This window comes from Pongo abelii, chromosome 4 (assembly GCF_028885655.2).
Source record: "Pongo abelii isolate AG06213 chromosome 4, NHGRI_mPonAbe1-v2.0_pri, whole genome shotgun sequence".
In the NCBI taxonomy this organism is placed as follows: domain Eukaryota; kingdom Metazoa; phylum Chordata; class Mammalia; order Primates; family Hominidae; genus Pongo; species Pongo abelii.
The window spans coordinates 139,619,804-139,634,837 of NC_071989.2; the positions used below are offsets into that span (position 1 = coordinate 139,619,804).

At 40.5% G+C, this 15,034-nt stretch overlaps 1 protein-coding gene across 1 annotated transcript in view; it reads left to right on the forward strand.

The window, feature by feature from the left end:
• The first annotated feature begins 590 nt into the window (after positions 1-590).
• CDC42SE2 (CDC42 small effector 2) overlaps positions 591-15,034 on the forward strand; it is a 150,050-nt gene continuing 135,606 nt past the window's right edge. The window contains exon 1 of the mRNA XM_054555166.2: positions 591-1,089. The gene's annotated coding sequence lies outside the window, so the exon portion shown is untranslated. The remainder of the gene's footprint in view (positions 1,090-15,034) is intronic.

Consider the following 15,034-nt stretch of genomic DNA (forward strand, 5'->3'; position numbering starts at 1 on the left):
CGAGACCATCCTGGCTAACACTGTGAAACCCCATCTCTACTAAAAATACAAAAAATTAGCCGGGCGTGGTGGCGGGCGCCTGTAGTCCCAGCTACTCGGGAGGCTGAGGCAGCAGAAAGGCATGAACCCGGGAGGCGAAGGTTGCTGTGAGCCGAGATCGCGCCACTGCACTCCAGCCTGGGTGACAGAGCGAGACTCCGTCTCAAAAAAAATAAAATAAAGTAAAATAATTTTTAAACAAGCAACCCTGCATTTTTCATTTTGCACAGGGCCCTACAAATTATGTAGCCAATCCTGGTCTCAGAATTTGGTCATTCCTAAAATAATGATTATTGGTGAAAATAGAGAAGTTCTGTTATCAATACAAGTTTAAAGTTGCTTGTAAATTTAGCTTCTGATTTAGCTCAGCAGACTCATAATCTCAGTCCGTGAGAAAGCGGATGAATTGTCTGAGCTGAAATTCCTGCTGCCCAGTCTCATATCTGCAGTTTATACCTTTAAGGGAGCCATAGTTAGATCCCAGCAACAGCAATGGAATCCAGAAGACAATAGAATGGCTGTCAAATTAGAATTCAGTAAACTCTCACTTTTTTCATTGAAGATCCTGAAGTTGAAAGCAAAAGAATGCAAAAACTTTGACCATGCAAATACTAATCATAAGAAAGCTGATGTAGCTTTAATAATTTCAGGCTTTAAAACAAAAAGTAGTACTAGAGATAGAAAACCGTTCCACGATGATAACATACCAGGAAGACAGAATAATTCTAAATTTGTATGGACTTCATAAAGTGGCTCCAACATCTAAAAAGCAAAAATTAATGTAACTACAAATACGATTAGACAAAATTATAATCATAGTGGGTGATATGAATCTACTTTTTTTAATACTGATAGAATAAGAAGACCCAAAATATCAGAAAAGATAAAGAAGATTTGAACAATATGGTTAGCAAACTTGACTTAATGGACATATGGAGAACACTGTAACCTCAACTGCAGAAAACATGTTCAATTTTAAGCACACAAAAAACATCTTCAGGCCGGGCACAGTGGCTCACACCTGTAATCCCAGCGCTTTGGGAAGTCCAGGTAGGTGGATCACTTGAGGCCAGGAGTTTGAGACCAGCCTCGCCAACAGGGTGAAACCTTGTCTCTACGAAAAATAGAAAAATTAGCTGGGCATGGTGGCACATGCCTGTACTCCCAGCTACTCGGGAGGTTGAGGCAAGAGAATCGCTTGAACCCAGGAGGAAGAGGTTGCAGTGAGCTGAGATCATGCCACAGTACTGCAGCCTGGGTAACAGAGTGAGACCCTATCTCAAAATTAAAAAAGAGGGGCTGCTGAGTAATATGCTCCAAGCCCTGTTGGGTTAGGTCACAGCAACAAGGCCCACCAGCCCTCAAAAATTAAAAATATGCAGATCACTCTGAAGGGAGGTGGATTCACTGCAAAAACAAACAAACATGAAAATGTGTATTTTTTATGGCTGAAGTTGGGGGACTCAGAATTACTGGGGGGAAAATTACTGGGGGGAACCATGATAAGGGACAGCAGGAGCTGTTCCTAAAGTATACAAAGAAAATGTAATGGCAAAGCTAAGATAGTGGTTACCAGTGGCTGCTCAGAATTGCAGCTGGCCTTATGGGAGCAAATCCACAGACCAACCAATAGACTGGTGGGAAAACCCAGAATGGAATCAGAAAATAATTATGAAAACAGGAAAGAAAAGACAAAGATAATGTCTGGGAGGTGGTCCCCAACTTCTCCCAAGGAGGAGGCAGCAAACATTATTGAATTTTCTAGATACCAGATCTTACAAGTGGTTATTTTTGGGTTTTGGTGTGTTTGCTTTCTAATTTATTTATTTTTGGTCTGTGCCGTGCCTACTGTTCTTTTGTCAGTCACCATAATTGATACTGTTCTGGGTACTGACATACTGACTGGGTTTATTCAGTGTAACCCTTGTTGGTGATTGCTATAACAATTGACCAGATTCATAGTCAAGAACAGCCTGTTCTTACCAAGATTGTACATTGAAACAATGTGTCATACCAAGAAGAGAAAAAAAAACGTGTACTTAGTCTTCTCACATAATGTTTAACATACCAGTTGTTACACACTGCTGTCCCCTGGTCTAGTTAAAGGGTTCTGAAGGCTGATAGAAGTTAACAGTGTTTGGTGGCTTACCATGGTTCACTAGGACTTAAACAGGTGAGTAATTAATGTTATTCTCATAATGTAATGGTGCCTAAATTTTCCTGCATATTAGAATCACCTGGAGAGCTTCTTTAAAAATCCCAATGTCAGATGAATTTTCTTAATCATATTACTTGAGGTTACTTGAGCCTTTACCTTCTTTTTTCTTCCTGTTTCTACTTTTATTAAAAGTAACATTCTTTGAACATCAGAATTTATGACGTTTATGTTTTATCTTTAACCATAAACTTGACTTTTATTTTAGTCTATTGTTTTAATCTCTATAGTCTATTTTACAGTCTATGACAGCTAAATGAATTCAATACTTCACGTTTTGTCCTTTTGCTGCAGTTTCTCCATCTCTCACTTGGCTGAAAGTAAATCCTCAAGTAGTTTGTTCAAGAAGAACTCACAGGGGTTATATTGCCTGAATTCTTTCATATTGAGAATTGTTCTTCTATTACTTTTATACCTGAAAAACAATTTAACTGGACATAAAATTGTTGAGTCATGCTTTCTTTCCCTGAGGACTTTGGGTTCCTTGAGGATATTATTTTACTGACTTCTAGTCAGGGCTATAAAAAAATCAGGCCGGGTGTGGTGGCTCACGCCTGCAATCCCAGCACTTTGGGAGGCTGCAGCAGGCAGATTACCTGAGGTCAGGAGTTCAAGACCAGCCGGGCCAACATGGTGAAACCCCTTCTCTACTAAAAATATAAAAATTAGCTGGGAGTGGTGGTGGGCACCTGTAATCCCAGCTACTCAGAAGGCTGAGGCAAGAGAATTGCTTGAATCCAGAAGGCAGAGGTTGCAGTGAGCCGAGATCACCACTGCACTCCAGCCTGGGTGACAAGAGTGAAACTCTGTCCCAAAAAATAAAATAAAATAAAAAGAAGAAATCACAGACACCATTTTTGTGACTTAAATTTTTGCCAGGTTTTTTTGGTTTTTGACATTCAATAACATTTTTGCTAGGATATGTTTCATGTACGTTGGTCCATAATAGAGTTAGGTAAACTTTTATCTGGAGAAATAATTTTTCTTGATTTACGTCTTTAAATACGTATGATGGTTCTTTTTCAGGGTGGGTGAGGGTCCATGTTTGCGAGGACACCAATTATGCATATGTTGGATCTCTTTTCTTATCTTCCATACCTATATTTTTCACTCAAATCCTTTTTTTTTTTTTTTTTTTTTTTTGAGACAGAGTTTGGAGTGCAATGATGTGATCTCGGCTCGCCACAACCTCTGCCTCCGGGGTTCAAGAGATTCTCCTACCTCAGCCTCCTGAGTAGCTGGGACTACAGGCATGTGCCACCATGCCTGGCTAATTTTTGTATTTTTAGTAGAGATAGGGTTTCTCCATGTTGGTCATGCTGGTCTCAAACTCCCAACCTCAGGTGGTCTGCCTGCCTCAGTCTCCCAAAGTGCTGGGATTACAAGTGTGCGCCCCCGCGCCCAGCATGCCAATCCTTTTAAATACTTGCTTTAATTCCATTTCATTTTGTAGATTTTCCTCAATCTTTTGCTCTATGTCTCTTGCTAGGTTTTTAGTAGTACCTTTCATTGAGACAAATAGTATTTAGTATTTTTGCAAAAATACTAAACAAAATATTAGCAAATCAAATCCAACAATGTATTTTAAAAAGGTAATATCCTACAACCAATAGTTTAATATTAGAAAATCTATGTATATAATTTGTCACATCAACAGATTAAAATAGAAATGCTATATGATCATATTAAAAATGTAAAACAGCCGGGCGAGGTGGCTCATGCCTGTAATCCTAGCACTTTGGGAGGCCGAGGCAAGTGGATCATGAGGTCAGGAGTTCAAGACCAGTTTGGCCATCATGGGGAAACCCTGTCTCTACTAAAAATACAAAAAACTTAGCTGGGCATAGTGGCGGGCGCCTGTGATCCTAGCTACTTTGGAGGCTGAGGCAAGAGAATCATTTGAACCCGGGAGATGGAAGTTGCAGTGAGCTGAGAATGCACCATCGCACTCCACCCTTGACGACACAGCAAGATTCCGTCTCGGAAAAAAAAATGTAAAACAATTATTTATTTACTTATTTGTGTAGATAGAGTTTCACTCTCACTCAGGCTGGAGTGCAGTGGCGGGATCATAACTCATTGTAACCTGGAACTCCTGGGCTCAAGTGATACTCTCGCCTCAGCCTCATAAGTGTCTGGGATTATAAGCACACCAAGCCCAGCTAATTTTTAATTTTCTTTTTTTAGAGACAGGTCCTTTCTTTGTTTTCCCAGCCTAGTCTTGAAATGCAGGCTCCAAGTGATCTTCCTGCCTTGGCCTCCCAAAGTCTGGGGATTACGGCCATGAGCCACCCTGCCCAGACATAAAACAAGTATTTTACAAAATTTGACAGCTATTCATAATTTTAAAAATTGTTTGCAATTTTTTAAAATAATTAAAAAATTTTAGTACATTAGTAATAGATGGAAACTTCCTTAACTTGATTAAGAGTATCTATGCTAGAAAATCTAAAGAAACATCATTCTAAATGGGAAAATATTAAAAGCATTCTTTTTTTTTTATTATTATTATTGTTTTTTGAGATGGAGTCTCACTCTGTTGCCCAGGTTGGAATACAGTGGCGCGATCCCGGCTCACTACAACCTCTGCCTCCCAGGTTCAAGCGATTCTCCTGCCTCAGCCTCCTGAGTAGCTGGGACTGCAGGCGCACGCCACCATGCTTGGCTAACTTTTGTATTTTTAGTAGAGACGGGGTTTCACCGTGTTGGTCAGGCTGGTCTCGAACTCCTGACCTTGTGATCCGCCCATCTGGCCTCCCAAAGTGCTGGGATTATAGGCATGAGCCACCACACCTGACAGAAGCATTCCCTTTTAAAACACGAATGAGATGAAGATTCCCCTGTCATTTTTTCTATTTAATCTTCATTGGTGGTCCTAACAAGTGCAGAGGCATAAGGATTGGCAAGGAGGAAATAAAACTGTATTTGTGGTTGATATGATTCTTTACCTAGAAAACCCCAAATAATCTTCAAATTAACAAGATGTTCTGATGTGAAACAAAAGTCAATTGCATTACCACATACTAGCAACAACAACTAGAAAACATAGAGAGAATAAACTGTTTACAGTAATATCAGAGAATATCAACTATCTAGGAATAAAACTTACAGAAGTTAGCCAAGACCTCTTTAGGGAAAATTATTGTAAAACGTTGTTAAGAAACACGAAAAAGTTCTGAATAAATGGAGAGCTACACCTGTGTTAATGTGTAGGAAGACTTATTATTATGAATGTATCAATTGTTCCCAAATTTATCAAAATATCCAATGTAATTCCAATTAAAATTCCTACAAGAGCTTTAATGGAACTTGATAAGATTACTCTAAAATATATATTGAAGAATAATAAGTGTCCATGAATAGCCAGGTTACGTCTCTCTCTTTTTTTTTTTTTTGATACAGACTCTTGCTCTGTTGCCCAGGCTGGAGTGCAGTGGCGCAATCTCGGCTCACTGCAACCTCTGCCTGCCGGGTTCAAGTGATTCTCTTGCCTCAGCCTCCCGAGTAGCTGGGACTACAGGCATACACCACCACGCCCCGCTGTTTTTTGTATTTTTAGTAGAGATTGGGTTTCACCATGTTAGCCAGGCTGATCACGAACTCCTGACCTCAGGCAATCTGCCCACCTCTGCCTTCCAAAGCGCTGGGATTACAGGCGTGAGCCACCGCGACCGGCCAGTTTATTTCTAAAGAAGTATCAGGGAGAGAGGATTTGTCCTAGTAACTATTAATATTTATTATGAAACTAAAATTAATAAGATGGTGTGGGATTGGTGCAACAAAAAATAAATTAACCAATGAAACAGAATGGATATCTTAGAAACTGACCCACACATAAATGTTTGATATATGACAAAGATGCCATGTCAGAAAAGTGAGGAAAGGAGGATGTATTTAATAAATATAGCAGGAAGAAACTGGATTCCTACCTGGCACTATATACAAAATCTCCTCCATTTGATTTGATGACTTTACTGTCAAAAACAAAAGTTAAAAACTCTGTAATTAACATCTCCTAGACAATATTAAAATTGAAAACTTTTGTTCAACAGCTTTATTGATCAGAAAAATGCAAATGAGGACTGCAGAGATTAGCTGGGTGTGATAGTGCATGCCTGTAGTCCTAGGTACTCAGGAGGCTGAGGTGGGAGGATCACTTGAACCCAGGAGTTCGAGGTTACAGTGAGCTATGATTGTACCACTGCACTCCAGTCTGGGCAACAGAGTGAGATGCTGTCTCTAAAAAAAGAGCATAGGGAGATATCATTTTATGTTTATTCAAAAGGCAACAACTTAAGGAGTCTGTGCTAAGTGTTGGGAAGGCTGTGGATCCATTGCTTATGAAAATGAAAGTTGGTTCTGGGGCATAATGGGTACTAAACAACAACAAAAACAGAAAATGCAAATTGGCAAATTGTGTCATTATCACTCCAAATTGAATATTCCTATACCCTATGAGCCAACAATTCTACTGTTAGGTATACATCAAGAGAAACTCTTGCACATATACAACAGGCACCAGGTACAAGGACAATCATAGCTCCACTTTTTACAAAAGCAAAAACTTGGAAACAACCCAGATGCATGCCCATCTACAGGGGAGTGGATAAATAATCTGTGATATATTTCAACAGAAAATATTATACAACAATCAAAATAAGTAATTTACAGTGACAGCAACAATGTGAACTTATATTGACACGTTAATTGAAAAGAATAGGTTCTACACTATTACATAGAGGAAACAACAATTTCAAAATGAGCTATCAAGCCACAGAAATACATGGAGGAAACTTAAATACATATTGCTAAGTGAAATAAGTAAATCTGAAAATCATATTGTTATTCCAATTATATGACATTCTGGAAAAGGCAAAACTATGGAGACAGTAAAAAGATCAGTGGTTGCCAGGGACTGTGGAGCCAGGGTAGGGAGCGGTGGGAAGGTGAAGAAGAAATGAATAGGTGGAGCATAGGAGATTTTTAGGGCTGTGAAACTATTCTGGATGATACTATGTCATTATACATTTGTCAAAACCCACAAAACGTATAATAAAAAGAGTGAACCCTCATGTAAAAACTATGAACTTTAGTTAACAAAACTATAGCTTGGGCCAGGCGTGGTGGCTCCATCTGTAATCTCAGCGCTTTGGGAGGTTGAGTTAGGAGGATTGCTTGAGCTCAGGAGTTAGAGACCAGCCTGGTAAACAGAGCAAGACCCCAGGGTCTCTTAAAAAATACTATGGTAATATTGGCTCAGCAATTACAACAAATGTACCACATGAATCCAGCATGTCAACAGAAGGGGGAACTGGAGGGAGGGACAGAGAGGGAAGTAAGGTTATATGAGAACTCTCTGTACTTTTCACTCTGTCAACCTAAAACTGCTTTTAAAAATTTCATTAATTTTAAATTTTTTAAATGCATTTTAAAAGAATATATAGATACAATAAAACTATATAAAAGCAAAGCTAAGAAATGATTAGCAATAACAAATAAATGACTTATTTTAACATTTTGTGTATCTGTTTTATTCAATTACAATTTATCTGTTAACAGAATATGAAAGTAGAACTGAAATTCTGTTGTAGTGTGCAAAAGAATATGTTGGGCAGGTCTTGACTGGAGTAGAAGGCCATAATAATCCTCTTTGAGTTCCTTCTCTTCTACACCAAGAAATCACTGTGGAGATAATTCTTTTTACTAAAGGTAGTCATTTTCAAGAAAACTTTCATCTTTTCCCCATTTAGAAAATTCCCATCAGCTTGTCAAACAGCCAAAATGTTAACATCAAGTAAGTTAACTTCCTTTCTCTTTTAAGTCATCAGCCTCTTCTAACAGGTTCTTATATTTTTATCTTTGCATTTAACATGCTTTTTAGTAAGATAGAATATGCAATTTTATATTGTGAGAGAAAGCAAAACTAAAAAAAGAAAAAAATTGTCTGGGAGACAGTACATGAAAATAGCAGACTGCCACATGGAAATAACATTACCCAGGTTGAATCCCATATGTGTGCAATTACTCTTCTAAGGAGATAACTCCAGCTAATATAAAACTGTCCCAATTAATAAAAAATAAACCAGGGGCTGGGTGTGGTGGCTTGTGCCTGTAATTGCAGCATTTTGGGATTCCGAGGAGGGTGGATCACTTGAGCCTAGGAATTCGAGACCAGCCTAGACACATAGTGAGACCTTGTCTCTACAAAAAAATAAAAATTAACTGGGCATGGTGGCACACGCCTCTGATCCTAGCTACTTGGGAGGATGAGTTGGCAGGAGGATCGCTTGAGCCTAGGAGGTCAAGGCTGAAGTGAACCATGATTGTGCCACTGCACTACAGCCTGGGCAACAGAGCAAGACCCTGTCTCAAAAAAGGAAGAAGAAAAAAAGAGAGAAAGCGAGAAAAAGAGAATGAGTGGAAGGAAGGAAGGAAGGAAGGAATCATCTAAGTACTATAATTTCAAGTTCTCACATACTATCCTTTATGAATGAAGGTTACAAGGAGCTTATCAAGGATAATTAAAGTAACTAAAGCAAAACTATTTTAAAGTTCAAAGGTTTTGTATGATACATTAAGCATATGTTCATATATTTGAACTTTACTCTTAAAGCAACATCATTAGTACATTTTGTCCTCCTGCCTGGCTCATTATCATATTCTAAATAAAGTCAAACTCCTTATCGGCCAGTTGCGGTGGCTCACGCCTGTAATCCCAGCACTTTGGGATGCCGAGGAGGGTGGATTGCCTGAGGTCAGGAGTTCAAGACCAGGCTGGCCAACAGGGTGAAACCCCTTCTCTACTAAAAATACAAAAAAAATTAGCCGGGCATGGTGGCGTGTGCCTATAATCCCAGCTGCTCGGGAGGCTGAGGCAGGGGAATTGCTTGAACCAGGGAGATGGAGGTTGCAGTGAGCCGAGATCACGCCACTGCACTCCAGCCTGGGTGACAGAGCGAGACTTCGTCTCAAAAACAACAACAACAACAAAAAACTCCTTACCATGATCTAGTGCCTCTTTCTGCAGGTCCAGCATCATCTGGGCCCACAATGCACCCTTCCTCTAGCCCTGAACTCATTCTCTAGTTCCCTAAAGGCATCAGCCTCTCATATCTTCCTGATTTTATACATGTTATTCTTCTATGCACAGAGAATTTCAACTTTCCCTCCATTCTTGGGTAATTCCTATCAAGAATCTGCTCTTTTAGGAATCCTTTCTGGACCCACACAGGTTAAGTCAAATTTCCTCCACTAGATCTATCTCTATGATAATACTTCTAAGCTGCCCAACTTCCTCTTCACACAAGGATAATGCTGGAGCCGGAAGCTGTGGTGGCAGTTTCTTGATTCAGCAGCTTCCTGACTAGAGATAGAGCCAGAGCAGAAGATGGGCAGAGTCTGCATGCGGCTGCAGGACCTCTGTCAGAGAATGAAATACTCATCTCATGGTAAGGCTGGTCTGAGAGCAAGGTCAAGATAGAGAGCCATATCCTAAAAAAAAGAGAAGCAGCAAAAAGCTCTTTGGGTGTACGGGAGATGAGCTTGGGAATACCTCAGCGGCGAAGGGATGTCAGAGGTAGTATGAGATGAAAAGAGCTGTTGGAATACATAACAGTGCGAATTGCTGGATTGTCTTCCACCATTCTTCATCACCATCCCAACAGCTTAAGGATAGAGATTTCCATCACGAAATCCCTACTATCTACTATAGCCACTCAATAGGTAGACAGCAAAAATTTGTTGCATTGAATTGATCCTATTAACTCTCTCTTAAAGACCATTCTTTAGAACTTCTTACAGGCCTGGCACAGTGACTCATGCCTGTAATCCCAGCACTTTGGGAGGACGAGGCGGGTTGATCACCTGAGGTCAGGAGTTTGAGACCAGCCTGACCAACTTGGCGAAACCCCATCTCTATTAAAAATACAAAAATTAGCTGGGCATGGTGGCACATGCCTGTAATCCCAGCTACTCAGGAGGCTGAGGCAGGAGAATCGCTTGAACCCAGGAGGCGGAGGTTGTAGTGAGCTGAGATTGCACCATTGCACTCCAGCCTGGGCAACAAGAGCGAAACTCTGTCTAAAAATAAAAATAAAAAAAATAACTTCTTACAAAGGATACTTTTCTAGGAAACCTCTCATCCTCACTATCAAGGATTGTCTTTTGACAAATACTTGTGTTATGTTTTTTGGGAATCTCTCATAGTCACTTTCAGTGTTCCACCTTGCATTATTCATGTTCAGATGTGTCCTATATTTTCTGAGTCCACTTTAGGAGAAACACCACTGTCTAAATCATCTCTGAAGATTGCACAGGGCTTTCTGTCCAGTGGACACACCACAGATTTTTTTTTCTTTTTATTATACTTTAAGTTCTAGGGTACATGTGCACAACGTGCGGGTTTGTTACATAGGTATACATGTGCCACGTTGGTTTGCTGCACCCATCAACTCGTCATTTACATTAGGTATTTCTCCTAATGCTATCCCTTCCCCAGCCCCACACCCCCCAACAGGCCCTGGGGCACGCCACAGATTTTTTCACATGTGTATAGAAATAAGTCTTGGTTGGGCACGGTGGCTCACTCTTGTAATCCCAGCACTTTGGGAGCCCAACGCGGGTGGATCACTTGAGGTCAGGAGTTCGAGACCAGCCTGGCCAACATGGCAAAACTCCATCTCTACTAAAAATTAAAAAATTAGCTGGCCCTGGTAGCCAGCGCCTGTAATCCCAGCCACTCGGGAGGCTGAGGCAGGAGAACTGCTTGACCCCAGGAGGCGGAAGTTGTAGTGAGCTGAGATGGCGCCACTGCACTCCAGCCTAGGCAACAGAGTGAGACTCCATCTCAGAAAAAAAAAAAAAAAAAAAAAGAGAGAGAGGAAAAAAGAGAAAAGAAATAGTAAGTCTTTAGGTGGCTCCTGTGCATTGCTCCTATTACCCACCATTTCTGATTTGTTTTAGTCTTCATTCTTGCATAATGGGTAGGTTAACTTAGAAAGAAAAAACAAGCTTATGTAGAACCAAAAGTCTAGTCCAATGTTTTTAAAGGAAAAGCAAATGACATGAATATATAATCATCTACTGAAGTTACTTTAAAAAGCAATGAAGCCAACATGCTTTCTACAGTGCAAGATAGATTTTTGTTTTAACCTAGTTATCATGGTTGCCAAGTATTACTTTAACTATGTAGCTTTGATTTGTCATATGTTTTGGAAATGAAATTAGAAATCTGTGTACCACTTATACCCTGATCCTCTGATTGAAGTGTGACTCATTATAACTAAGAACTGATGGTTGAAAAAAAAATCCTCTAAGTTTGCTGTGTGCCAGAATGGGAAATATGTGTATGTGTGTGCTCATATATCTATAATTATCACTTATCATTTATTTATGTTTATTTTAGAATTAACAAAGAGTAAAGGAGAATTTGCTGAAATACTTATTTAAAGTCTAGTACTAAGCTGTCGGGTACCATAGTCACTAGCTACACATTGCTACTGAGCACCTGAAACATGGCTATTCTGAATTGAGATGTGCTATATGTATAAAAAATTCTGAATTTGAAGTCTTAGTTTAAAAAATGTAAAATACATCATTAATACATTTTATATTAATTGCATGTTGAAATGACAATAGTTTAAATAAATTATATTATTAAAATTACATTTTTTTCATGTAGCGACTTGAAAATTTAAAATTACATATGTGGCTTGAGTTATATTTCTGTAGGACAACATTGGTCTATTGTGTGCCATAATTTAGTTACTTTTACTATAAAAAGATTGCAAGAGAGCCGGGCGCAGTGGCTCATGCCTGTAATCCCAGCACTTTGGGAGGCCCAGGCCGGATCATGAGGTTAAGAGTTCAAGAGCAGCCTGGCCAACATGATGAAACCCCATCTCTACTAAGAATACAAAAATTAGCAGGGCGTGGTGGCATGTGCCTGTAATCCCAGCTACTCGGGAGGCTGAGGCAGGAGAATTGCTTGAACCCAGGAGGCAGAGGCTGCAGTGAGCCAAGATCATGCCACTGCACTCCAGCCTGGGTGACAGAGCAAGACTCTGTCTCGGAAAAAAAAAAAGATTGCAAGGAAGTTGTGAAAAAAATTCCACCATAATAATGGAGGCAACTTATTGATAGTCTACTGTGCTGTAGGCATTGAGATTTTATATGAATTATTAAATTTAATTCTTGCCAAATCTTATTAGGTAATTATGTAGGCATTATTATATTTTATGATGAGTAGACTGAGACTCAAAGATGTTAAGAAAATTGCCCAAAAGCCCAAGATCAGATAATCTGCAAAACAAACCCATATCCGCCTGACACTAGAGACCATTCTCTTTTTACTAAGGGACTTTGTCTTTCCACTGTCTTTCGTCTTCAGAGAATGGCACCATATGCTACCAGAAATTCTATTACCACCCACAAATGAGAGGACTACCAGCTTGTTACTTCAAAATAATGTCACATTTGCTTTTTTGCCCAAGTGGAAATAACACAGTAAGTCCCCATTTGCCAAATTATCAGGAATTCCACTCTTTTCCCATGGTTTCCCTCCCCTGTATAATCATAAACAAAAATCCCAGGCTTGTTTGCTAATGCCTGAGAATTGATGCCTTTGTCTTTACGGCTTGACAATGGAGTGGAAACTCAGATACACTCTTGAGGCTGCAGGGTCACCTCAAAGCTAGTCTAGAGAAGAGTTGGGTCTGTGACAGTGGCTGTGTTTTCTATTGCTGTGTGACAAATTAATATAAACTTAGTGGGCTGAAACAACTTCCGTTTATTAGTTCATACTCTCTGTAGGTCAGAAGTTCAGCACAGCATGGCCAGGTTCTCTGCTCACGGTATCAGGCTGAAATCAAGGTGTTTGCAAGTCTGAGTTCTCATCTGGAGGCCTGGGGGAGAATCTGCTCCCAAGCTCTTTCTGTTGTTGGTAGAATTCAGTTCCTTGAGGGTATAGGACTGAGGTTCTGTTTCCTTACTAGCTGTCAGCCAAGGGCCACTTTCTGCTCCTAGGGCCTACTTGCATTCTTTGCCATGTGGCCCCACCCCCATCTTCAAGTGAGCAACAAACATCACGTTCTTTTCATTCTTTGAATCTTTCTGACTTCTCTTTCTGCCATCAGCCAGAGAAAACTCTTCACTTTCAAAGGCTCATGTAATTAGACCAGGCCCACTCAGATAATCTCCTTATGTTAAGGTCAACTATGACACACAACCTAACATAATCACAGGAATGCTATCTCATCCTATTCATAGGTTCTGGAGATTAGGACCCAGAGTACTGGGGGAAAAGGGTGGTGCATTTTTAGCAATCTGTCCATCACAGTCCTGGGGATTATGTAGGCCATGTACACCACCACAGTGACAGTGGCAGGGAACATAGCATCAGAACACTCCCAGCCACCCAGCCCAGCTAGTGGTGGGGTCAAAACCAAGAGCTGAATCACTATGAGGCAGTAACACTTGCTGGGGGAGGAGTGTAGATGGGTGTGAAGAATCCTGGTTTGCCATCGTCCAACTTTACTTCCAATTTTTAGTCACCATGAACTTTCTTTCTTAAAAAAATTATTATTATTTTAGTAGAGACGGGTTTTCACCATGTTGGCCAGGCTGGTCTCAAACTCCTGACCTCAAGTGATCTGCCTGCCTCAGCCTCCCAAAGTGCTGGGATTAGAGGTATGAGTCACTGTGCCCGGCCTCATCACGAACTTTCTTTATGAAAGCAACATGTATATCTCTGTGCTAGGAGGAAGTGGCAAGATTTCTGTTCCACTTGCTAATTTTTTTTTTTTTTTCTTTGAGACAGAGTCTCGCTCTGTCACCCAGGCTGGAGTGCAGTGGCACGATCTTGGCTCACTGCAACCTCTGCCTCCCAGGTTCAAGCGATTCTCCTGCCTCAGCTTCCCAAGTAGCCGGGACTACAGGTGCGCACCACCATGCCTGGCTAATTTTTTGTATTTTAGTAGAGATGAGGTTTCACCATGTTGCCCAGGCTGGTCTCAAAGTCCTGAGCTCAGGCAATCCACCTGCCTTGGTCTCCCAGTGTTCTAGGATTACAGGGGTGAGCCACCGCGCCCGGCCCCACCTGCTAAATTTAAGGGCACCAAATCTCCTGGTGATTTGAGACCATCTAACAGGATACTCCGTTTCTCCTCTTCCTGAATTCCTGGTGAACCACAGAGATGGGAGACCCCTTGGTGCTTGCTGAATGGCTTCCTAACACACACTGGTGCTAGTTCTGCTGGTTCTTCTGGGCTAAGGGGCTTCCTCAAGATACAGGGAGAAGTATCCTCTCCTCTGCAGCCCTGGTGCTGAGTCTTAATTGCCAGCAGACTCCACTCCCTCTTGTTATCTGCCTTTTGGACTTCATCTTTCCCCACTCTTGTATGCCAGCCTGCCAATACTCAACTCAAGATCCGTTGTGGTTCTTGCTCTCCCTGGGAACATACCTTTAAGATGCCAGTTTCCGAACTTTTGCTCACTAAGCCTTGTGCTTCCTAAATTAGTGCCACATCCCCTTTCTCTTGTTGTTTTTTTTTTTTTTTCTGTGTGAAATCTACCACAAGCTTTATCACCATTATTGTTTACTTGTTAAGTCTCTTTTAGCTGACTCATATTTTTAACTTTAACAAACATATAAAGGAAACTTGTATTGCTACCATATATGTAAAATTGGTATTACTTGCCATATATAGATGTTAGCTGTTTAAAAAAAAGAAAAAGGAGTTCTTAGTTACTTAGTCTGTAACTTGACATAGCAGAGTGACCTCA